We start from the raw sequence: 26,459 nt of genomic DNA on the forward strand, positions 1-26,459 counted from the left end.
TGTGTGGGGAATCTTTGGCCGTCCTGATGTTGCTTCCTTCACACCTGGCCATTGATCATGCTTGCTGGGACCAGTGGAAGTTGTCATTCAGCAACTTCTGGAGGGCCAAAAAGGTTCCCCCTCCACCTGATATAAAACTATAGACATGTACTTTCTAATCCTCTATCACTATTTCGGTTGAATATATTACAGGCTAAGTAGAGAGCTCGAACCTCCATCTGTTACATCATCCAACTTGCTGTGGGAACTGTGGATTGCCAGGAAGTAATCATCTTGCATTGTGTCCATTACTTGCTTCCAGTACTATAAGCCCAGGTGTGTTTCAATTAACTAATCACTGTACAGCAGAGCCATTTGGGGTTGGATCCCAACTTAGTCATGAAATCAATGGTCCTTAAAGTAGTTGTTATGTACTTAAACTCTTTGATTTCAGTGGAGTATCATACATGACTAAGGCTGCAATCCATATTCTACCTACCTGGGACTAAGCCCCACTGAATCCAAAAAGATTTCTGAATAGACATAGGGAGGATTGCTCTGTAAATCTGGATCCTGCTTATATTATTTTCTGATTTAACTGCACACCAGAACTCAAACTGCAAATTTAGGCAGAACTGGCCAGTTTCACTCCTCCTCCTTTTAATTTTTCATACACTATTGAGTTGACTTTGCTGATTTTTTAAAAAGCCATTATATTTTATCGGTGATAAAGCAACAAAGGTTTTACAAAATGTGTTCCACATAATCATCTGGTTTAGCAACAGTAGCTACAAAAATTTAGACAAACCTGTGATGTAAAATGGAAAATGAAACTTGTGAAACATGCTCTCAAGTATTATATCAAATGCTTGAACATGCTCTTAATTGGCAGAGCTTTAATGCCATTAGGAGTTATGCATATGCTTCAGCTACTTTTTATGCAGAGGAGAACAAATATCAATATCCATCTGTCAAGTAAGTGGAGCCCATATGGTACCACAAGAGCTTCATATAAGTCAGGTATGGCTTATATGAATCAACTTGCTGTCGCCAGCTATTGCATGATAAGCAGGTTGAGGGATTTGTTCACTCTGAAGTAGTTCCTTTATAGAATACCCAATACGACAAAACTTTACTTGAGTTTTGATCCAGATAATAAGCTTGACAAGTAAGACCTTTTCTACATCTCAGAAGTAAGCAGACCCCTTGAATAGAAACAAGTGAATTCAGTAAGAGGAATACTTTAATTGGATCAAATGACTAGATCAAGTCTACTGAAATTTGCATGGAAATAACTCAGTACTACAGTACACTTATACAGATCTACTCAGAAGTAAGCCCCATTGAGTTTGGTTGGGCAGAAACTAAAATGTTTGCTTCTTACTCAGTTGGTCCAATAAATGGTGGCATGCTACCTTGTTTGGATTGTTAATTACTTTTTCTGAGAGATCCTCAAACATAGGTTTTATGGGTGTGAAGTCAGGATAAATATGGATAAGGAAATTCAGAAACTTATTTCTGACTTATAGACTACCTCTCTAAAAAAGAAATTGGATAACTTGTTAAAGGGTCACAAAGATTGACAGGTGTGTGGGGGTATTCATACCAAGTTCCACAAATTGGAATTTGGGGGCATTTGAAATACAAGATTAATCTTCAAAAAGCAATGTCCGAATGCATTAGTCTTATATACTTTAATCTATGACACTGGAATGAAATGGAATGAGTGTACCTCTGACTATTTAAACAATAATGTTCAAGGATGGGAGATGAAGAGCTCTTGCTGGATGAAAGTTATTAGAGGTAGCCTCATTCAACATAGCAAACAGTGGGTCAGATAGCAAATATCTGAAGATATTTGGGGTAGCTTTTGGCAGTACAGCCATTTGTATACAACTTTTTAGATGCCATTTATACATGACATTGGCCCTCTTTTACATTACACATATATGGAAGTTAACCTTGGTCTTTAGTACCATGGATGCTCTCCCATAAATTTCAGAAGCCTGATTTTCCAGAATCCCAATATGTGAAGGGAACTACTATGAATGGAAAAGGTTCCAACTTCAGACAGTTGCCTTCTGTGCGTTGGAAAGCTACCAAAACAGGGACAGAGGGCACAGATGAAGTATACTTGCTTCCACTTTCCACCATCACATGCTCACTTTCTCATGAGTATACTGCCTGACTTTTCTAAGAATGTATAAAATGTTCTACATTCAAAAATACCTGAGCAGTGTGCACATATAGAATATAGCAAGGGAAAGTACCCCAGGATGGTTAAGTCCAGTCAAAGGCGACTATGGGGTACAGGACTCGCCACACTTTTCAGGCCGAGGGAGCCAGCATTTGTCCACAGACAGCTTTCCATGTCATGTGGCCAGAATGACTAAACAGCTACTGGCGCATGGAGGACCATAACGAGTGCCAGAGTGCACAGAAATACTGTTTAGTTTAGTTTCGTGCCACTTGCACTGGTATATAGAATATATATAGAATTATATTTAGAATATAAAACACAGTGCAAATAATAAAAACAGTGTTTAGTACACTGAGATTACAAAGCCACACACAATAATTAAATACTGCAGGGGGGGGGGAATGAGCTAATTCAAGAAGGCTTGGGTGGGAGGGGAGAAAAGTTTTCAATAATCGATTGAAAACATAACAATATGGGGGCTTGCTTCATTTCTAGAAGAGAATTCCGAAGAACTGGTGCAAACAATGGTAAATTCATGTGCTCTATTGCAGATCAGCAATATGGTTCAGAGGGGTTCAAGGCTCTTCAGGAAGGCTGGCTCCAACCATGTGCTTTATATAAGCACCGTGTAGTAAATGTTTCCACATATTTTATTGTGTGTTCAGTGCAAGAGCCATCCAGTGATCAAAACTTTCAGGCCCATCATGGAATCAAAATAATGCTCAACATGGTAGCAGTTCCTTATTCTTTTCAACATGTGTTGGGGTGGGGGGATATGCATGGAAGTAAATGGAGAAATACGCTTAGTAAATGGTGACCTAGTGAAGACTTCTTCACTTCATGATTCTCTGTATCCATTAGAGTGCTGGGCTGGCAAACACACAGCATCATGTAACTGGTCCTTAATTCTAACATTTGTTCCTTCTACTAAAAAAAGGCTTTTTCTAAGCCATCATTATTTTCTTCTTCAGAGAACAGATTTAGTCTTTCAGAACCACATCTGCAGTCTTGGGGGCCAAAATGGCAAGGGCTATTAATTGTGCTGGAGGACATAAATTAATCATCTGCTGGAGTCTAGAAGAATTTTCCCTGTGTAGTATTTTCGTGTGTGGTTTGCAAGCTTCTTTAGGATTTTCCTCTTTGCTTTTCTCTGAAGCATATGGTGCAAGTCTCTGCCAAATGCAGGATTTTGTGTAACATGGAATCCACTTTAGGAAGGCAATTGCTACGTTGAAATAGGATGATGGGCATCGGGCAGCCCTTAATCCATTTCCATTGCAAAAACACAGAGGTAGCAGCAGATGCTGCCATGGCTAAAATGAGATTCCATGTCTTGCAAGTAGACAGGGTCACCCAACTCTGCCCCACTTATCAGGCAACTGTCCCAGGTAATTAAAAAAGGTTTTGTGTTTTGTTTTTGTTTGTTGTTTAAATGCCTTCACAGTTATAATGCTGCAAGGAAAATCTAGCCCTCTCTTGACATTATATATATGTGGAAGTTAACCTTGGCCTTTGGTATCATGGATGCTCTCCCAGTCATGTTTTTGCCAGCTGCCTGCATCTCTGTTAAACTGAACCTTTTAAGACACAGAGGTGTAATCTAGACACATATAAAAAACGTTGTGAAAATGCTTTTTAAAAAAGTTTTTTTAAATGTATTGAATTTGCCATAAGCTCACAATAGCCATCTAGTGTCACAGTTGTATAATGCACTTAAACGTTATATTTGCAGCTGTATAGCTGAGTCCAGAGACTCCAAGTTACCAAGAGTGACCAAGGCAGGAATCAAGAGGTAAAGCTTTTCCCAGCATGATATTTCCATGCTGCACCTGCTGAACTTCTGCCTCTGATATCGCTGCCAGGTGCGCTCCCTCCCTCCCTCCCTCCCTCCCTCCCTCCCTCCCTCTCTCTCTCTCTCTCTCACACACACACATATACTTACTCACCATCCTTCTCCAAGCCTGCCTAAACTAATTGTCAAAAGCTGATCAGATTTGCTTGCTATGTCGTTAATAGTGCGAGTGCCATTTAGGGACAGCAATCCTTCCTCCTCTCACGTCTCAAGCCACAAGCGATTATTCCGTCCAGCCAGTGCTACAGACTGAGAGACCATTATTAAAAGCAATTAAATGGAGCCATGTGTGAGGTGTGCATGTCAAAGGGATAAACCCCGGTGCTTGAAACATGTTGCTATAGCTATAATAGGCATAACAAAGTAGAGGCTCACAAAATAATATGCACCTTTTTTCTATTTTAACTTTAAATGTAATCTTGCCCCTCGCTGAAATCCGAAATGGCATCATTGCTGCATTGATTTTTATTTTTTTAAAAAAACCAGATATACACACGTGTATGAAATGTACATGTGTGATGCATGAACTAACAAAGAAAGAAATTCATCAGGCTGGTTAAAGACACTTTTCATTGCTGACATGACCTCAAGCTCTTTTCCTCTCTCTCTAACCAGAGGGAAAGTTTCTGTTTTATTATAATGATCTATAGACTTCTCCCTCTGCCTTTGCACTCAGGGTTTGTTTCATGTTCCCAATACTTCATTAATAAAGAGTTCTTCTGAGAGGGCTGCAAGCTTTAGCAAACATGTCCCTTTTGGGTAGTCTTCCCTGCCTGACTTTGCTGCAGTGGACTAGAATTGCAGAAGAATGAACTGTCAGCAGCCACTGATTTATAAGAGTGATTTACCTTCTGGAGAGTGTAATTATGTTCATAGTTAAGAATTAATCAGGTGAGAGAATTATGGAATAATCACACTCCTGACTTTGGAAGGACAAAGTAAAGGGAGACCGTTTCAGCATTAGAGGGCCCACTCCCTAGACAGGTTGTGCCTTGTTCTTGAATGCATACAGGAGAACAGTTTTCTATAGGCTGAAGACTATCATCTTCATTTTAAAAGAGAGAAAATGGTTGTGAAGGAGCAGGTGAGAAAGGACAGTTTGCAGAAGCATAGCTGTCAACATTTCCCTTTTTTTAAGGGAAAGTCCCTTATTCTGAATAGGATTCCTCGCAAGAAAAGGGAAAAGTTGAGAGCTCTGTGCAGAAGTAATAAATAAATTAAAAAATAAATAAAGCCATATTTTTTAGCCAATTTTGGCATCTTGAACAGAGGAAAATCTGGATGTTTCTAATAATAATAATAATAATAATAATAATAATAATAATAATAATAATAATAATAATAATAATAATAATAATTTATTATTTATACCCCGCCCATCTGGCTGGGTTTCCCCAGCCACTCTGGGCGGCTTCCAAAAGAATATTAAAATACTATGGTACATCAAACATTAAAAGCTTCCCTAAACAGGGCTGCCTTCAGATGTCTTCTAAAAGTCTGGTAGTTGTTGTTCTCTTTGACATCTGGTGGGGGGCGTTCCATAGGGAGGGCGCCACTACCGAGAAGGCCCTCTGCCTGGTTCCCAATAATAAGTAATTATTGTAATAAGTAAGTATTCTAATAAGTAATTATAAGTATTCTAATAAGTAATTATGGTTGGATAGTGTTCTCGAAGCTACAAACATGAGTCTGACCAAACTGCGGGAGGCAGTGGAAGACAGGAGTGCCTGGCGTGCTCTGGTCCATGGGGTCACGAAGAGTCGGACATGACTAAACGACTAAACAACAAACAACAATAAGTAATAGGGGAAGTGTTCAGTTCTTATTTAATATAAGACAGGGTTAACACACTTTGTAAGCCAGAACAAGTGGTTATTCATTGATAAATGAGTTCACATGCAACTAGATAGGAAAGTGAAAGTAACCACAAGAAACCACAATGTCTGGGGCTAATGCTTAATGTTATACCACAGGAAGGACTGTCATTCAGTGGTAAAGCACATGTTGGGTAAGCAAAGGGTACCAGGTTCAATTCTCCACATCTTCAGGTATGGCTGGGAGAGAACCCTGCCTGAAACCTTGGAGAGCCACAACCAGTTAAGTGTCCAGTGGTTTGATTCAATATGAAGCAGCTTCCTTTGTTCCTAAGCATTTGAGATATATTCTTTGCTGAGGCTATGGGTGTTTCCAATTAAAATAAAGCAACTGAAGCTGCTCATCGTCAAAGTACCCCCTCTCTCCTTGTTGCCGTATTGATTAGACTGATACCGATCATAGTTAGGTAATAGGTCTTTTAAGTTGCAGGAAGACCCATTACAAGGCTTCCATTTTGGTTTATCGGCATCTTAATTCCCAGAGTGTAGGTGGTAATGAAAAACAGGATAATGTTTGTATGACAATGATGATGCCACTTTCCTCACAAAAATGACCTGAAGCAATTTACCAAAAAAAACAAACAAAAATAAAACAGCACCAAGTAGAGCAACCAATAAAAAACTAACCTAACCTAACTTAATGTAGAGCAGGTCTAGGTATTTTGTGGCTCTCCAACTCCCTGAAAGTCCAGGCAGCAGGGCTGATGGTCAGGGATGGTAAGAGTTGTAGGCCAGCAACACCTGGAGGCCACCAGGTTCCTCTGCTTTAGCAAGTGATCTAGGATTGAAGCTCACCTTCAAGGTGCATTGAGCCATTCCATTCCCAGCCTCTGCTGCAGCAACCCTGGGGTCTTCCCTTTGCAGATGAGGCTCTGTGATCCAAAGGGTGTGGTCTGAAGGCAAATGAAACCAGCACCTAGCTAAAGTTAAATGAGGACCTGGGTCTGGTCAGTTTCTGGGTGGGAGACCACCTGCAACTACCTGTACGGTTCTATAATGGAAGAAAGGCAGGATAACAATGTAAGCAAATGAGTAAACAAACCCAGTCTGTCCCTCTGTTGGATTTGAAATCACTTTTATATGTGGAATTGTTTTTATTTATTTTTTATTCCTGAGTCCCCCCCCTCCCTGTGAAATCACTTCAAGATGTTTTATGGGAAGTGATTCATAAATTGGATCAAATATATAATGGCCCTAATGACCCTGTCTCTGATAATATCCCTTCTGAGACAGGCTTTAGGAGATCAAGGAATTTGACACTAATATTACTAATGTTAAAGTCCTTATTATTGATCAGGACTGCTTGTTTGATTCTCAGATTAAGCCTTGTTTGATTAATCAGATTAATTAAACCTATCAGATTAATCTGCATTCATTAATCTAAGCAGATTCTGGCACAGGAAATAATCACTTCATTCACCCTCCCTACACTTGTACAGTCATAGCAAATATAATGTGAGATCGAATTCTGCTGATGGAACTCTTACACCACAGTGGGAAACAAGGATCCGTCCCTAAGTCTAGGGAAATACATTGCTTTTTTCTGGCACACCATGAGTTTTAACTTTTTACCGATATCCTTATCTGTTTCCGTGTGGGACATGCATTATGTACTAAATCCCATTTAATTTTAAACTGTGTCTAGCCTTCAGCAGTTTTGCATAGTTATGAATTTTATGTAACTGCAACAGATATTCTGTTTTTCATATATTCCCGTCAGCAAATCTAATGGGTGAAGCTTCTGTGTACTGCAGCCAGTCGCAAGATTTGTAATGGAGAAATGAAAAGACACATGACTGGCACACAAATTTTGCTAGCTAACTGAAAATCTGAAAAGACAAGGAGGTATTCACCGAGAAGAGAAGAGGTTTGCAGTTTCTTGATTGCTTCTTGTAAATTACTAGGTGATGAAGGTCAATAGTCACTGTCATTAATAAGGGAACTTGGTTGGTTGCTGAGCTGGGAGTTAGGGAACAGCAAAAGCAGAACCTTCTTTGCTTAATTAATTTTTATTGGTAAGCCACTATTCAGCTCATATACTTAGTATTACCTTTTCCTCGCCCCCCCCCAAGAGCTGTGATCCAAGGCTACACAATCATGATAGAATAACCCCTCCAAAACCCCTCCAAAATGACTAACTCATGGATCATAATTGACTGAAGTAGGAGGTCTCCAAACATCACACAATTGGGCCCAGAAGCTAAATTACTCCAGGAATATCATACACAATCTCTCTATTCCAGCAACCTTTACATCTTCCAGGCAGTATACATTCTGAATATTTGGAGGGGATTGTGCCCAGAGGCCCCACCCACTCTCAGCAGCTGTAGAGTCCATGCAATCCACAATCCTAAGCAATCAGGGTTGATACCCACATGGGGGACCTAAGTACACACACAGAACCTCTTTCAGGACCTCAGCTGAATAGCAGAGGTTGTGGGTGGTGCTACTAGGCATGAGCCCACTGTCCCTCTGCATATTTAGTCTACATGTGGTGGGAGGCAATAAAGGGGCTTCTCATTCCCATTCTCACTGGCCAGGTTTCTATCTGTACCAGTGGCAGTTCAGCCATCCATCAGCCTTGCTTACCATTTTGCTGGGTGCAATCAAAGGAAATTAAAGAAGAAGAAGAAGAAGAAGAGTTTGGATTTGATATCCCACTTTATCACTACCCTAAGGAGTCTCAAAGTGGCTCACAATCTCCTTCCCCTTCCTCCCCCACAACAGACACCCTGTGAGGTGAGTGGGGCTGAGAGACTTCAAAGAAGTGTGCCTAGCCCAAGGTCACCCAGCAGCTGCATGTGGAGGAGTGGGGACGCGAACCCGGTTCACCAGATTACGAGTCTACCACTCTTAATCACTACACCTCACTGGCTCTCAGTATAGTATATGATGGGGAGCTATGGTTAATAATCCCCAGAACAGAGCTTTCCAAACTCTGTGTCTCGACACATTACTGTGTCGCCTGCAGGGTGTAGGTGTGTCGTGTGAATGCCCCCTGCGCTACACCCAGAGCTGGGAAGGGGTTAGTTTAACCTCTGGTTTGCTAATAAAACTGTGTCGTGAAATGATGCATGTCTAAAACATGTGTCCCCAACATGAAACGTTTGGAAAGCTCTGCCCATGAAAGCTGAATTAGAGCTGAACGACTTCTGCACTAGGCAGCAGTGTTTTGGGACACTTCAGATAGGAATGGCTATGACTGAGTAATGGTTAGGGGATAGGGAGAAAGAACCAGAGATGGTAGCATGGTTTCCATGATGGAGATTGGGGAGCAGCTAGGTTCTAAGTGGGACCACAAAAGAATGACCTCATTTACCTTTATAAGGGGACAGGAATGAGCACAAAAGTGGGCACTTACACATTACCTCCTCGGCACACTGTTCCGGTGCAAACTATTGGTGGGCAATTTCAAGCCCGCTGCTTCCTTTTCTTGTGGATTTTAAGCTTTAAACCAAGCAGCCTTTCAAATTCGAGGACTCCTTCAAACAGAGGACTGTCCTTCCATAGCCCTTCAAATAGAGATCTCTCTGCTGTAAGTAGGACGCATGACCCATCCTTATTGGGACATCAATGCATCAAGTAAGGCTGGTCATGTTCAATGTCTGGGGGGGAAATACATTTGCTTTTCAGCCAGGACAAAGAGTTCTAAATTCTAAAAAACCTGCCAGAAACTTGCATGATTTTAAGCCTAGAGTTTATGCATTGATGCAGTTGTCATGACAGTTAGGGATGGGATGAGAACCGAAATAAGGGGTGCTCATCTATTTGAGTAGCCCCATGGAAAACACAACTCAGCAGGGCACAGTGAGCAGGCTACCCATCTGGATTCTGCTCATGCCACACTGCACTCTGCCACCTGCCCTTTGGGGACGTGATATCAGGCAGTGGAGGACTGACAAAGACAGGATTGTTGATGTTTAGTCGTGTCTGACTCTTCATGACCCCATGGACCAGAGCACGCCAGGCACTTCTGTCTTCCACTGCCTCCTGCAGTTTGGTCAAACTCATGCTGGTAGCTTCGAGAACACTGTCCAACCATCTCGTCCTCTGTCGTCCCCTTCTCCTTGTGCCCTCCATCTTTCCCAACATCAGGGTCTTTTCCAGGGAGTCTTCTCTTCTCATGAGGTGGCCAAAGTATTGGAGCCTCAGCTTCACGATCTGTCCTTCCAGTGAGCAAAGACAGGATATTTCTCCTTTATATCAAATCAAATCCTTTGGGAAATAATGGTCACAGCGTTTTCTACCACCCCAAGGGAAATGATGCTCAGAGCATCATTTGCAGCCTATGAGAGAGCAGAAGTCTTCATTGGACCCCTCAGCCACTTGTGCTGTCTGCTGATTGGTGGCTACAGCAAGCCCATTTGAAGATGTGCAATCAGCTAAGGACTTTACTAACTGCCCCATCCCACGCAATACCTTTCTTTCAGGTCACCAGCACCTCTCAAAGGGCTAAAATGATTTTGGAGAACGCACCAAGCTTCTCACCTATCCTGGATAACATTTGCAATATTGCCTATAATTTGAACATCCTAAAACATTGGCATTACATAAGAAGGGCTGTTGTCCAGCGTTTTTCTTATATAAATTGTCCCCAGCATCTTCAGTTAATACAACTAATGGATTTTGTAGATTGGACAAGGAAGGTATCAACGATGGTTTTCTAGAGATTTCTAGAATAATAAGCAAATATGGGTTGCAGCAATTCTTTCCCTATGTTGCAAAAACATGAGGGGGAAAGATACAAATTCTTCATATTGCTTGCTGGTTTGCTTGTTCTGTCTGTTGTGTCCTGTTTTGAGTGACCCTGCCCCCCTGGCATGTGTTGTAAGTGTTGGAGGTTTTTTTGTATTTTGTTAAAAGGATAAAAGATACTAGATTTTATAAAAGGAGAATTCTCTGGATGCCTAGAGCTAAGTTTGGGACAAGGACTCTGGTGAGGGAGCCCCAACAGAGATTTGAAATCACAAAACATGCAGCAAAGTAAAGCCAACCTTTAAAATAACCTCTTCTAAGTTGCTTCCAACCTTCTCCACTTCCCTTAGCATAGAAAGAGACCACATGTTTGGTAAGTTAAAAATGATTTACTTATGAACCATTCAACTGTCAGATTCATGCTTTTCCATACAGCAGAAAGAGGTTCCAAAATAGTGAATGTGTCAAAATCATTTGTATAGAAACATAGAGAGGTTCACTTAAGCCATACACTTCCTTATTTGCTGGGTTCACATGATGGAAGTGAGCAGTGCCTTTTGCGATGGCACAGGGGTATGCATACCCCTAAACATTTTGTGAATCTAAGTTTGGCTTCATTGAGGGGCAGTATTTCAATACAGTGGTGCCCCGCAAGACGAAATTAATTCGTTCCGCAATTTTTGTCGTCTAGCGAATTTTTCGTCTTGCGAATCACGAAATCCCATAGGAATGCATTGAAAATCAATTAATGCGTTCCTATGGTCAAAAAAAGTCCAAACAAAGCCAAATTTGGTACAACAACAGTTTATTAACTGCTCTTTAAAGTCACACATACTGTAAAGAGCAGTTCAAAAATTGAAGGGAAAATAAATTAACTTTATAAACAAAACGTGTCTTTGTTTTTAGACAAAGGAAACAAAGCCGCGAGACGTTTTCGTCTTGCGAAGCAACCCCATAGGGAAATTTCGTCTTGCGAGGCAAATCAAAAACGGAAAAACCTTTCGTCTAGCGAGTTTTTTGTCTTGCGAGGCATTCGTCTTGCGAGGTACCACTGTATGAGTAGGAAAATGAGAGTACCCGTAAACGTTTTTTTTAAAAGAAAAAAAGCACTGGTAGTAAGAGAACAAAGAGTTTGGTAACCCTTTCTCCTAAGGTGAGGGGGAATGACCTATCTGAGGCTGGCAGGACAGCTTACTCTGTGATCTTAACCCCTCCATGCATTAACTCTTTCATGCATTAATTAGACATAAGCACGTTGATTATATGAGGCTGATTTATCCTACTAATTTACTGATAGGTAAGTTTTGATATTGCTTTGGTCTAAATGAGATATTATAAAAGCTTACTGGCTAATCATGAGAAATTTAAGGGCCATAGCCGTTGTTAGTCATATTCAAGCAAGGCCCACTTTGTCTGATATCATCCTAAGACTGAGATCAAATAGTGATATACAGTATTAGCCATATTAATATAAGACTTGCTTGAATCTAAAATGTTTTATGTTTAATGGGTTTTAAGGTTTCTAAGATACTAATATTGTCATTTTTAATATGTTTAGATATTGTTTATGATGTGACTGTGTCATTGTGATAGTGGTGTGTATTATTGATTATCTGCAGAATAAATCCATATTTTAAAATGCATCAAAAGCGCTGGGGGAAAGGCCTTCAATCTGTCCTACGGAGCAGCACTGGGCTAAGTAAACCAATGGTTTTATTCAGTATAAAGCGGCTTCACTATTCCTGGGACAAACACGTAAATCTGATGTAATTCACAGTCCTTACTGTGGCCATGATTTGGGCATCTAGAAATCAAATATTTATTTAGCTTCACTGTAATAGCCTTCCCTTGGAGAAATTGTTTCAACATGGAGAAACAGTTTTGGAACTTGCTTCCATTTTAAGCTGAGATAGAGAAGGGGAAAAAAAAAGAATTTCCATAAATCCACCTGTAGAATTTCCATAAGACAGAGCTGCTGACAGGGAAGGTGAAATTTCTTTTTCTCTATCAAACAGGCTGAACTTCATTTGCCTTCCCTGCCTTGTTATGTCTCCTTATCCCCACAGCAGATTATTTTAAAACAGTGTTTGAAAAGTCACCTTTGGGAACAGACAAATTATCCATTCTGTTATGTCATGTTCTCAAGGAGACTCTGCTACAGCACTTCATTTGGGCAAGAGAAGAAGCCCTGTGCCAAAATAAATGGTCTGTTATTTACAGACATATTTCCCTAGTGCTCCTCAAAGGGCTCATTGAAGCTGAAATTCCATCTGTCCCAGAGGCTGCAAAGGTGCAGGCATCCCATTTGCAGAATGACGCAGATGAGTATTAAAGTAACAGCCTGCATATCATTATATATAATTGTTAACTATAATTATAATACTTTATTTCTCTATCTTTCCAAATTGCCACCTGCTATAATTTTTATTCTGGCACAATTTTAGTCATTTTAGAGGTGCAGATCACCTGTGCAGAATAATGCATATGCCTGCGGCGGGGGGGGGGGGGGGCTGGGGAACCACCCCAGGAAGACTGTAATAATGGTTGCCCATTCAGTACACTCATATTGGGAAGTCACCCCTGCCTGCATAAGCTAGAGTGAATTGCTGTAAAAATGGCTTCCAGGTACTTACAGTTGAGTGTGCTTTTAAAAGAAGAAGCTGTAGAAGGAAATTATTATACAGTGGTACCTCAGGTTACAGCCACTTCAGGTTACAGACTCCGCTAATCCAGAAATAGTACCTCAGGTTAAGAACTTTGCTTCAGAACAGAAATCACGTGGTGGCAGACCGGCGGCAGTGGGAGGCCCCATTAGCTAAAGTGGTACCTCAGTTTAAGAACAGTTTCAGATTAAGAATGGACCTCCAGAATGAATTAAGTTCTAAACCCTAGGTACCACTGTATAAAATATTACGGGACAAACAGCTCCACATCAATTTCGGAATTGCCTGAAACCTCCAGCGGTGAGGAACCTTTTTGGGCCGAGGGTTGCAGTCATTGGAGACCTTCTAGTGGTTCCATGCCAGCGGTGGGTGGGACCAGAGGCAAAAGTGGGTGCTATAACCCATGCAAATTTTATCTTTGCACAATAGTTGACATTCCAGTCCAAGGTTTCAGCATGCACACCCACACAGCCCTCTTCATTCTCCATCCAGGTGTGCAAGAGCCATTGTGACAGTTCAGTGACATGTTCCAGCCAGGCCAAATGCCTTGAAGATTGCAGAGCAGGGCTGGTAAGAGATGGGCTTTGGGAGTGGATAAGTGGCCTTGGGAGGGGGCAGGGCTGGGGAGTCCTGAGGTGCCAAACAGAGAGGCCTGGAGAGCTACGGTTGTTGCGTGGGCCTGAGGTTCCCCAACACGCTATGCATTTAAGGCACTATGATGTCACGTGAAACTGTCATGGCTTCCCCCAGAGAATCCTGGGAGCTGTAGCTTGCTAATGATCCTGAGGGTTGCTAGGAGGCCCCTATTCCCTTCCCAGAGCTAGAATTATCAGGTTTAACAACCAGATTGGTTTAACAATCTTTCTTCACAGAAAACTTCTGGAATTGGAGCTCTGTGAGGGGAATAGAGGTATCCTAAAAACTCTTAGCAAACTAAAGCTCCCACAATTCATTGGGGGAGCCATGACTGTTTAAAGTGGTACCACAGTGCTTTAAATGTGTGGTGTGGATGTGGCAAGTCAGTCAGTTGCTAGGCAACATTTGGAGCTCGCAGCATAAAATTATCAGCATCCAGTTGCCCTTCAGTGTTACAAGTTACTTTAGTTACTAGCATGCTGGTTAACTGATGCTTGTGCCTACTCAGGGCTGTTTGATATTTGGCGCTAGGTCAGGTTTGTATCATAGAGGAAGGGAAGCTTTAACCTTTTGCCCCTGTCACAAACTGAATCAAAATTTCCTCCTCCCCCCCCCACCTGTTATTTGCAAGTTAGATACATCCCTTAATATACAAACTGTTCCTAACTGCAAAATGGCTACCCATTCTTTCTCTGCATATATGGATTCATTTTATTTTTGGACAGAGTCTTCCACTCTCTCCCCCACTGTACCCTCCCCACATCTTGAGCAAGCTCCATCCTGTTCATCTATGTAAATCTTACAGCAGGAATCTCAACCATTTCTGTCTCTCTTCTGCATTTGTTAATTAAATCTCTCAGTCTTTTCTTTTCTTTTTCTTTTTTCATTCCCCCCGTCAGTTTTAAGCGCTGCTGCATGTGAGGCTCTTGTTGTCAAATGTAGAGAAAGAGGAGGGATGGGTAAATGTGGAGAGCTGGGATAAATGCAGACCCCTTTTGTGGCTTTTAATGGTCTGCACAAATAACTGCAAAATATGTCCATGGGACTAACACAAGGCAAGCTTTCAACATAGAGATTCTTCCCCCCTCACACAACAGCAGTGATTTGTGAAATCATCTGTCATGTGGCATCGTCAATGTGCATGGTGTGTAACAGAATACAAGAGGAGAGGCCCCTACCCCAAGGAGCTTACAGTATGGCATTTGATGCTTGGGAAACAATAGAAGGCGGGGAGGTAAGTGGACACGGGGCAAAGGGGAAAGCAATAGGCAGTTGTTTCAGCTCTCTGTTCTCAGGTTTACTTCAGGCTGCAATTCAGCGAGGCATGCCTGCACACTTTAAGCTTCTGAGCAGAGCAGTCCTAACGTTCTGCTGCCACCACTGAGACTCTGTGGAGTGGCTGAAATACCACCACACCCACAGCCCAGCTGCTCATGGAGGCAGCAGGAGTACGTGGGTGGGGCAGGTAGATAGCACTAGTTTCAGGCTGAGCCCAGATCAGGCCCCCTGTCTGCCAGCAGTGGCAGTGAGAACAGCTTGGGATCCAGTGGATCCCAGGCCAGCTCAGCCCCGCTGTTGGGTTGCCCTGTTGTAGGGACCAAGCAGCCTCCACTGGCAGGGATACCACTTTTGTTGGGTGGGAGACTGCAGTCGAGGCTCCCGCTTGCCTGTCTGGTGGCAGGCCAGTTGACCTGGCTGGAGAGAGTGAAGAGATGAATACCTTTGTTCAATCCAAAACCCTGACGACCTTGTTTAAGGGGGCGACTGGATTGCAGCTAGGCAGTGAGCAGTACTCTGTTTGAGATGCATCCTAACAAGGCTTCTGTATCAAAGAAATAAATACCTAATGATTTCAGGCTGCACATATAAGCAACTATGATATTAGTCATCCCTTTGCTTTTTGGAAATGTGTTTGCAGATCATTACACCCAACTGAAACACCAAAATGTGAATAAGGCAGGCTCATTTATGAGGTTCCTACTACTCTGCGGGAACAAATAGACAGCTAAACTAATAGAAGACATGGAGAAGGATGAAGAAGCACCTCCTGGTACTGTTCTATTTTCACATCTGGAAGACAAAATGTTTATCATCATTATAGTCAGAAAATTCCACAGCTTAACATCTCAAGACCGGCGTTCCTGTGCCTTGGGCAATCTCTGTTCTTTCGTTGGAAAAGTGAGAGAAAGATGAAGAACCACAGTGGAAAACTTGACTGCCTAGAAGCAAATGTCTCAAAGACCATCAAGCCACCGCCAAGGTCTCTGTTTCTGCAGGAGAGCCACCTTGCAGACCCTGACGGTGTTATCCCCATGGCTTTTAATTTTCCACTTTGGATGACTTGATTAATCTCTCAGCTGGTCATCCTTGGACACAAACTGTGCAGAGATCAGCAAAGATTGTCTTAGTCTGTTAATACTGAAAAGTTTCTAGATATTAATTATGCTCCTCAGAACCAGCTCTGCTGGGCTCCAAAAGCTCACCCTACTGCTTTTCATCCCCTTTCTTTCTTTCTTTCTTTCTTTCTTTCTTTCCCTTCCTCCCTTATTTCTTAAGTCACCCCCTAAGGAAGTTAATAAACAATTCTATTTGGAAAGAATTGTCCAATATTTTCAGAAGTCAAGCCATCCAGTTTTCCCCCACTAAGGCAAAGCCTGCAGATGCCAAGTAGATGAAACCTCCACTATTGAAAGGAAGGCAGAACAGGGAGGAATAAAAATGCAAGAAATAACAAGCAAAGCACAGTTGCTGGTTCCCTTGATGCAGTTCCTTCAGCTACTACCAGGAGCAACATGGATGCAGTCAATGCCATACAAGAGAAACTTCCAAACTGTGGCTAGCAAGGCATGAACCGGCTGACAGCCCCTCCTGTAACAGTGGTGGGAATATATAGAGGATGAAGTACAGTACTTTTCTATGCACTGTGAAACTTCATTCATTGCATTTCATAAATTACAGAATTGTAGAGTTGGAAGCCATCTAGTCCAACCCCCTACAATGAAGGAATGTTTTGTCCAACATGGGGCTTGAACCTATAACCCTGAGATTAAGAGTCCCAGTCTCTACTAACTGAGCTATTCATTTCTCATCTGTTTCTCCAAGGACCTCAAGATGGCAGGCATGGTTCCCCTCCTGCTCATGTAATCTCCACAACAGCCCTGTAAAGTAAGTTAGGCTCACAGGCAGTGATTGGCCCAGTGTCACCCAGCAAGCTCCATGGCCGAGTGGGGATTTCAACTCTGGTCTCCCAAATCCTAGTCTGACACTCTAACCACTACACCACCACTAGGGCTTATTATGACCTAATGGATTGACAGAGCCATGTATTGGTTATCATAGAGATCCATGGGTAGGTGGACTGATTAGAGCAGGCTTTCCCAAACTTGGGTCTCCAGCTGTTTTTGGACTACAATTCACATCATCTGACCGCTGTCCTGCTAGCTAGGAATGATGGGAGTTTTAGTCCAAAAATAGTTGGATCCTCACGTTTGGAAAACCCTGGAATAGAGTGTGGGATCTGGTAATTGTTTGATATGTCAGGGGTCTAGCCAGATGGTGGACACTGGGACATCAGGGTGGAGGGAGTCAATAAATCCCCCCTCCCCAAAAAACCCACACATTCCTGACTCAAAATGACTATTTTGGTTTTTTAGGAAGATAGTTTGAATTGGAAGCCCCAAAAACAAATTCCACCCCATACACTTCTACAATAAGACAGAAAGCTTTTTGTATTTCAGTATGTGTTTGGCTGGACGATTAAGGTGTCTGCTGCTGTGGTTTGTTTTATAGACCTGTATTTTCTTATATTCCTTATTACTCTTGATAGCCTTCTATTGCTATCAGTGCCTCTACTATCCCTCCCTCCCCTGTGTTATTTTTCTTCATTGCTTGCCATAGTTAAGCTTGAAGCACTTTCTCCTGTAGTGCAAATACCTTGGAACTGCAGTGGAAGTTCTCCATGCTATTATTAGGAGGTTGAGAGACCTCTCGCTTTATACTAAAGTTGTAAAAGTGGTCATAATAGATGTTGAGTCCATTTGTCTGGATTGTCCGGCATGATTTGTAATCCTTTGGCAGGAATTGTTATTATATAAAATGGTTGTATAAATCTGTTCCATGACTTAGGGAAATAAGAAATGTAAAAATATGTCCAGCTTCTTAGTTCTTGACAGAAGCCCAGGAACAAAATTAGTTTGGGGGGCATTTCTCAGCTGGCTTTGCATCCAGATCACAGTGTGAATCTACAAATCTATGCCAGTTCTGCCTGTGGGATGACTCCATGCCCATAGATAGAGAAGTGCACAGGCAGTTTTATTGGCCTGAACCATTTTTTATTCTTTTGATGTAATTGTCAAGTGCAACCAAAAGATCCAAGCAGTGCAGCCCAGTCTAGAACCCATCAGGGGGTCCTGTTAGCCCCTAATTTTAGGGAACAGGGTTTCTGTTTTTGGAAATCTGACCATGTCCCAGTATGTGGGGTGTTTCACACCATCCGACCACATGGCGATCACCACTCAAGTCTTGTGACTGTCATCTTAGAGCATATTTCTTATTTATTTTTGCTGCTGCAAACTTTGTAGAACGATGCCACAAGAAATGGAAGTGTGGAGCAAACAAACTTTGTTTAATCCTGAGCAATGTTTACTACAACTGGGGGGTGGGATCTCAAAAGGCTACTCCCCCAACTCATGACTGCTTATATAATAGAATTTATAAAAGCAGAAAATGACCACTAACAGCTTATTTGTTTGTTACTTCAGAATTGCTTGCACTGTTTCCAATTCTTGTCAAAACTTTGTATGATTCCCAGACTAGCTTGAAAAGCTCAAGCTAATTAATTCAGGATGGCCATATCCACAATCTGATGTACCATTCTCTTGAGCCTAGGTATATGATTTGTTTTCCAATACTTTGTGCAAACAATTCTAGCTGTCATGATCATATAAAAGTGGAGAGTCTCTTTATCCCTTTACCACCTGTCTTTTATCATACATTTGCAACAATACCTTGGGGTCAATGGAAATTTCTTATTAACTTTCTTGTTTATTGCTGTTAGAATTTATTTCCAGGAATTCTTTTGGTTTGTTTACATCACCACCAACAGAGGTGTCACATTTTCAACAGCTGTCAGAATAAGCATGCAAAGTCTTCAGTTTCTTACTGGAGTTCTATACCATTGTACCATAAGTGTTTCCCCCCTACATGTGGTGGCCATTTCACATAGGTTCAGTGTGACCTGGGAAGCCGTTAAGTGTATGTATGTTCTGTTGAGCACCCTGATGTATCTTTAATAATGAACTTACTCAACCACTATCCACAGCCATCTTGCTTGAGGCAATATTGCAACGGAGCTACCCTTGGATTCTTGTGGTTTCATTCCTTGTGGAAATGGGAAAACAATGTCCCTCCAGCTCCCTCCAGTCCCAGCTAGCATGGCCTCTGCGAAAGGATGATGGGAACTGTAGTCTACCAACATCTGGAGGGCCACAGATGAGTCTTTGAAACATGTGGGATTGGGTGGGGCTTGGCAGCACACTCTGGCTGCCCCCTCACATGAGTGCTATCACGCACAGAAATGAAACAACCAAACAAGGCTAGTGAATCGTAAGAAGGACTCTATGAGATCAGACCAAAGATCTATCCAGTTCAGCATTCTTTTCTCACAGTGGCCAATTGGAAACCCACCATCTAGACATAGGCACAATAGCATTCCTTCTCAGGCAACAGGAAATTCTGAACCGTCTGCTTGGAGTGCCAGTAAGTCTGTCACAAAATTTTGTATCTAATCTCCTTTACTAAACAAGGGGATTGCTGTAAATTATTTTCACTTCCTGCAGTTTTGTTGGTGTTGCATGTAATGGAACAAAATGAAACACAATGACCCCGAATCTCATCTTTGTCTTAGCTAAACCTCCCTGGAATATAGATGATTTCCTCTGACACATCCTTTTACTATTACAGAAAGTAAGATTAAGGATAATTTATGTTCATTTTTGAAATAAGTAAAACTCGTCTGTAAAATTGTAGATGCCTCTGAATGTACCTCAAGGAATGTGACACCAGCAGTTATATAATTTTATTGCTGATGTTAACTCTGTGACAAACTCTCAGCTACAGTTTGTAGAGAACGTCAGAAAATGAACCTTATGAATTTTAATGTCTTTTAACTTTGGACATTGATGTATGTTTTGTACAGCTGCACTCTTCTTTGTGCTGACATAAATAAAAGGTATCCTTAATCAAACATTTAAAGAGTGTTGTATTTTCAGAATGTTATTTTTTAAAGAAAAAATCAGCTAGAGGTTGCAATCAGCCATAAATATTTAGTGTGCCTGCTCTAATCTCAATCATTTAAAAAAATATCAAAGAGGCCAACTAAAAATGCTTGTATGTCTGGCTGGCAGGTCAGAACTGGTGTGAAAGCAACTCTTGAAAGCTGAACATAATGAAAGCAAATTGCATCTTCCCAGCTAGTAGGTAAGTCTCCCTAACGATAATGCTCAAACTGCTTAGAGGTTATTCAGACAACTGAATTGGACTGTTGAGAATTTGAGCAGAGTACATCCATTCTGATTTCTATACAAGGTGAAGTGGTCATAGCGAGCTTACAACTTCACTGACATTTTTTGCTCAAGTGACCTTTGGGAACTCTTTGATAACATGATAAATGATCTGCAAACCAGGTTTAAAAAACCCCCAAAAGCACAAAGCTACTGCTTTACCACATGCCAAACTCAGCACAGTCCCATGCACTCAACATGCCCATTTTACCAAGTGAATTATCACCTTTAAATTAGAGTAAGTCATGTGCTTCTTTGAAGTAAGAGGCCGGAGAACTGTAGGTGCGGACTGCATATGGGTTTGTGGTATTTTTTGCAGCTAAAAAATGAAAAGGACATTATAGGGTATTCCCCTCACAATAAGAGGCTTCTCCATGAATACACCGCTAAGATGCTGCTGTCTCGTGAAATAAATGAATAAAAACAAGTAGGACTCTGGGAAAAGAATCATAGAGGGAAGGGGCAGGTTCCAGGGTAGCTGGGAAGGGGTTCTGAGACTATCGACTCCAATTTTGTTGGCATATATTTGTCTTGAAAGACAATGGGATGCACCTCTGGGGGCAACATCCGACCTATCCTGTACTTTGTTACAAAATCCAACTGTTTGATGCATTGTTTCTCAATCCGACTGAAGTTCTTAAGCTGCTCCTAATGCATTTATAGGTAAGGGGTAAACAACTTTGCACAGGGTAAAGATATCCTGGCTGGTCAACACTCCTTGGGGTGAACCCAAACAGAAACTAATCTGACACTAACAAAGCTGTGCTGATGTGAACAGCTGGAGAGGAAAGAATTGTACAATGCCTGAGCTGAGAAGAACAACTGCACTGTAAGGTGGTAATGTGAACAGACCCTAAGACCCCAAGAGAATAGCAAGAAGGTAGACTGGACCCACCGTTTAAAACAAGTAGGTAGGTTGGGCCTGCCGCAATGGCCTCTCCAGAATTCCAACCCTGCCTATATGCTTCTCTGTCAAGTAAGTTACATCAAGATCTGTGTGTTAAGGGTAGAGACACTGGCCCCGCTAGCCCCAGCACAAAATTCTTCCCTTTGCTAATTCGGAGTTGGGACAAAAGCTGTGTTGCTCTTGCTTGCTATGGTGGCTCCTGAATTATTGGGGTATGATAATGGACCACACCAAATTTTCCAGGGAGGGGAGAAAGGCTCTCAAAGTGTCATCTTGGCCCAAGAGGGCTCCTTTCACAGCTAGATCTTTTTCAAGTCCCATTTTAGGCCTCTGTTAAACTGCAGAATAAGTATTTGTGCACAACTTCCTTGGCTGGAAAGTAAAAAAAAAAACCCTCTATAGCAGTGTTTCCCAACCGGTGTTCCGCGGCACACTAGTGTGCCGCGAGATGTTGCCTGGTGTGCCGCGAGATGTTGCCTGGAGGGAGGCGGGCGAGTCCAAAAAAGGTTGGGAAACACACGCCAGCCGGGGTCTGCCTCCGCGTTGCATCAGCTTCCTCGCTCTCGGCGCTCTGCTTGCCAGCCTGGTGGCCTCTGCCCCGCCCCGAGACTGGAAGGGAGGGACGGGGCTTCCACTGCAGCTGCGTCTCTGGCTCTTTCGACTCATTCCTCCTCCAAGTGGGCTTGAAAGAGCGGCCGATGGATGAATCGGCCGGCGACCCTGAAGCCTTGTGCAAAGTAGAGGAGGCGGAGAAGCGACGGCAGGGAGCTTAGGCGCCGCATCCGGCTCATTGCGGGAAGTCAAGATGGCGGCGGGTAAGTGTGGGAAGCAGCTTTTTCCCTCCGCCGCCCCCCTCTCACCGGGAATAAAGGGGGCCCCGCTGGGGGGTGACGTTGTAGAACGCAGAGTTCTTATTTTGGGAAGGTTTGAGGGGTCGGACTAAGCGGGTTGGGGGCTGGTCTGGGCTTCCGCTCCCTCCCCTCCCCACGGAGTGTACCTGCGGTGCAAGGAGGCGCTCTGAGCCACTGCTCTGGGAAAGGAAGGAGGGCGAGGCGGCCTGGCCAAGTGCAGGGGAGACCCGTAGTGGGGAGCAGGGGGAGGAGGAGGCACCGAGGAATGGAGGCGGGGGAGACTCCCTCGCTTTGCAGAAACTGCAAAAAACGAGGCAGGAATTGGGTTTGTTTTTGTAGCTCAGGACGTGCTTCGCTTCTGGTGTGCCTAAGGCGGCCGCCCCAATTATCCCCTAGCCCGTCTTTCCAGGTGCTGCCCCCCCTCCACAAAGGGCCATAGAACTGTAGAGTTGGCAGGGGTCCCAAGGGTCATCTAGTCTTAAGTTTCTCTTTCAAAAAGGAAACGTGGGTTAAAGCGGCGACGCCGCCCCCCACTCACTTTCCTGCTCTGGCTTCCCTAACAGTTTTCCGAGTTGCGTCACTGGATCCAGCCCCCTTTTCCACAGGTGACACGGGGCTGGAGGGAGGGAAAGAGGGCTTTACGTCGCGCACAAAGGCAGCCTCCTAGAAGCGCTCTGGGCCGGCGCCGTTTCGCCGAAGGCGCCGGAGGACCCCCACCCTCAGCTCCTTCAGAAAGGACTGGAGCGGAATAGCCCTTTCTCTTCTTCCCCAACCCTTGTCGTTGGAGGAGTCCCTCAGTCCCTCGCTTTGCTGCCTCCTCCCCCCCCACCCCCAAAGCTTGGAGGTTCCCCGGCAAGGGGGAGGAAAAAAAATTGAAACTTACACTTTCGTGCATCCCTCCCGGCGTGACGCTGCGCGCTGACGTCACGGGGCTGTAATGGTGGTGTGCCTCGAGATTTTTTTCATCAAACAAGTGTGCCTTTGCCCAAAAAAGGTTGGGAAACACTGCTCTATAGGACCGAGCAGCATGGGTTGTTCCTCTCCTTGTTCATTTACAGCATGACACTTTCAGTCTGAAATGGAAACTTTTTAAAGGATTTTAAACTAGATTTTTTAATTATTATTTTAAAAACATTTTAAAATATCTAATATAGGAAGCTGAAAGATGCTATAAGTCATTGGGATTTTAAGTAAGGGGAGGGGTGTAAACCGTGTAATTTTTTCCCCTTCCAAGAAAGACTCGTTCTTGCAGTTTCTCTATATGGCATTTTAATTTAGGTGTCTTTTTGTGTAGTTTCAAAGAAACTGCTTTCATCTAAAGATAAGGCAAAGAAGAAAAGTGTATTCATTGAACAAGCATCCAATTCTTGTTATTACTAGAAAGGAAGCATTATCAAAATCTAACTTGGAAAAAAGGAGTAAACAAAGATATAAGAACAGTAAATTTGCTTACATTTTCAGTGATGAAACAAACAGTGAAGCTTATGAAAGAATAAAAGAGACATAATCAGCATTATCATGTAGGTAAGACAAATGAAATAAAGGATAAAAGCTTTCCTTTCTTCTCTGCGTTTGATAATGTGAAGAGGAATTTTCAGATATCCTTGACAATTTTCCTCCTAATTAAAAAAAGTAATAGAAATGAAACAGATGGAGCCAATTTTCATAGTTGAGATGGAAGCTAAGGAGGTGATATTAATTTATGTAGGAACATCGTTTCAATGGATGTGTACTTTACATAACTTGGCTTATGCAAACTTTTTGATACAGGGCTGCTATTCTTTTAAAGAGCTTTTGCGCACAACTGAAAAGCATTCCTAAATATGCTGTAAGCTCAATGCAAAATTGGCATGTCCTTATTCCATGATGATACAACATAAACCCTACAGACTGTATCAGAGGCAAAAACAGATCTGGCTACATGATTACAGTGGTACCTCGCAAGACGAATGCCTCGCAAGACAAAAAACTCGCTAGACGAAAGGTTTTTCCATTTTCGATTTGCCTCGCAAGACGAATTTCCCTATGGGCTTGCTTCGCAAGACGAAAACGTCTCGCGACTTTGTTTCCTTTGTCTAAAAACAAAGACATGTTTTGTTTATAAAGTTAATTTATTTTCCCTTCAATTTTTGAACTGCTCTTTACAGTATGTGTGACTTTAAAGAGCAGTTAATAAACTGTTGTTGTACCAAATTTGGCTTTGTTTGGACTTTTTTTGACCATAGGAACGCATTAATTGATTTTCAATGCATTCCTATGGGATTTCGTGATTCACAAGACGAAAAATTCGCTAGACGACAAAACTTGCGGAACGGATTAATTTCCTCTTGCGGGGCACCACTGTATTTTTATTAGATACAGGAGGGTTATTTCTGTCCCTTTACAACTACGTAGGTAAAGGTGGCGTAATATTAAAGTTTGGGCTTCTCTTGTAAGTTTCTTTCTTAAATATCCAGCCCCAATCTTCCAGGTTGGAAAGTTTTCAGTGGTGCTACCCAGCAGACGGAAGAAACTGCAGATAATAGGACCAGGGAAAGTCTGCTCCCTCTATAGCAGGCATGAAGAACCTTTGGCTCTCCAGAAGTTGTTGGACTACAACTCCCATCATTCCTGGCCACTGACCATCTTGGTGGGGCTGATGGGACAGCAACATCTGGAGGGTTAAAGGTTCTCCATGCCTGCACTTTAGTTTTAGAGCAAGATGGGAAATCTGTGATTCTCCAAATGTTTTGGGATCCAACTCCCATTTATTATTTTCTTTAAGTTCCCTCAAGGGAAAAGTCTCTCTGCAAAGCTAGGACATGTGCCCCCTTCCACATGCTTTCAAAATTGAAACGCCATAGAAAATAGTGTTACATGATCACTTGACATTGTTTCCAAGGACTGTGGGAAATCTGGCTTCATGCTGTCAATGTGCAGCTTTTTCTCTCCCCTGTACAGCCCACAGAAAGAATGTTATAAGATCGCATGGCACCATTTCCAGGAAGGTTTCTGGGATAGTTTTGAAAGTGTATGGCATGTCACAAACTACTTATGAACCTCCCTCAGCTTCAAAAGTTGTTTGCCATACAAAATATATTAAAGGGAGTGGCAGAATGTAAGGTCAAGAAATAACAAAACCAAATGTTCTCTTAGATGCACACAGTGATTGATTTTGGATTGGATTGGGATTTAGTGAGAAGAGGTGCATAACTGATAAATGCTCTTTCTTCTTATATGTTTAAATATGTATTGCAGTGTTGAGAGAAGATGTTGGGAATTGTTGTATAAAATCCTATGGTGTTAAAGATATGTGTTAGAGATATATGTCCTATTCCTGCCTGATTTGTAATGGATTGTGTATATATGTGCAAGCTCTTGTGCCTAATCTGGATGTAGTGGAGAGGAAATGACGGGGGGGGGGGGGGAGAGAGATAAAAGATCATTGAGGACTCCACTGGGTTTTGGACGTGGAAATGACCAACCTGCTCCATCTGCCCAGAAATAATGATAATGTGGACTTCTGAAGGTTCAAACAGTGACTAATGTAATCTGCATTATAATAGTGGGAGATAGTTGGCATACTGCAGAGGAGGACAAAGGTAGAGTTTGACGCTACAGGCTTTATAATTAAAAGGACATAAGGAATGATTTATTAAGGCCAATGAGATGACAAAGGAAGGGAGGAAATCAGCAGTATAGAAAGTCAAAACAAGGATACAAAGTGTGGTAATTCAACACAATGGAGAGATGATGATGGATCTCCATCTCTTACTGTGTGATAGCATCAAAACCAAGTTGTCCATCATCTTCATCTCATTACCAACCCAATATTTGAGTTTCCACTTAATATGTTAGGCAAACATAACACTAAACCTATCATTAAAATTACAATGCATGTATAGTTACAGAATTTCTCAGAGACGGATTTAAGGGAGCGCGATCAGTTCGGTCACACTGGGTGCAGAGTCTCAGGGGCACCTCCAGGGACACTACAAGTATTACTTAGAACGGACTGTGAGAGGCAACAATGTGCACATGCTGAATTTTGGCATTGTGCAGAGTGCTGCTAAAATTTGAGGCTCACCTTGGAGTTCCTCCAAACCCACTAAATTCACTATAAGGAATTCCTGGTTTCCAGATATTTGCCACCCACTAGCCTAGTTAGAGCACTTGAATTCAAAATAATCTAAGCCATCCTCAGGCCTAGAAGTAAATAAGTCAAGGGTCAGGTCTGTGGCAAGGAGCACCCTAGCTCCATCC

The 26,459-nt window shown here is 42.4% G+C and overlaps 2 long non-coding RNA genes across 2 annotated transcripts in view; one reads left to right on the forward strand and one right to left on the reverse strand.

Annotated features, from left to right (window-relative positions):
- Positions 1 to 9,829: 9,829 nt before the first annotated feature.
- LOC308596337 overlaps positions 9,830 to 26,459 on the reverse strand; it is a 646,399-nt gene continuing 629,769 nt past the window's right edge. Inside the window, exon 3 of the long non-coding RNA XR_014012464.1 lies at positions 9,830 to 10,057. This is a non-coding gene — a long non-coding RNA (uncharacterized lncRNA). The remainder of the gene's footprint in view (positions 10,058 to 26,459) is intronic.
- LOC308596323 lies at positions 14,094 to 16,519 on the forward strand. Its single transcript, XR_014012461.1, has 3 exons — positions 14,094 to 14,173; positions 14,997 to 15,133; positions 15,818 to 16,519. It is a non-coding gene; the product is annotated as an uncharacterized lncRNA (long non-coding RNA).

Source organism: Podarcis bocagei, assembly GCF_964188305.1.
Source record: "Podarcis bocagei genome assembly, chromosome: 1".
NCBI lineage: Eukaryota > Metazoa > Chordata > Lepidosauria > Squamata > Lacertidae > Podarcis > Podarcis bocagei.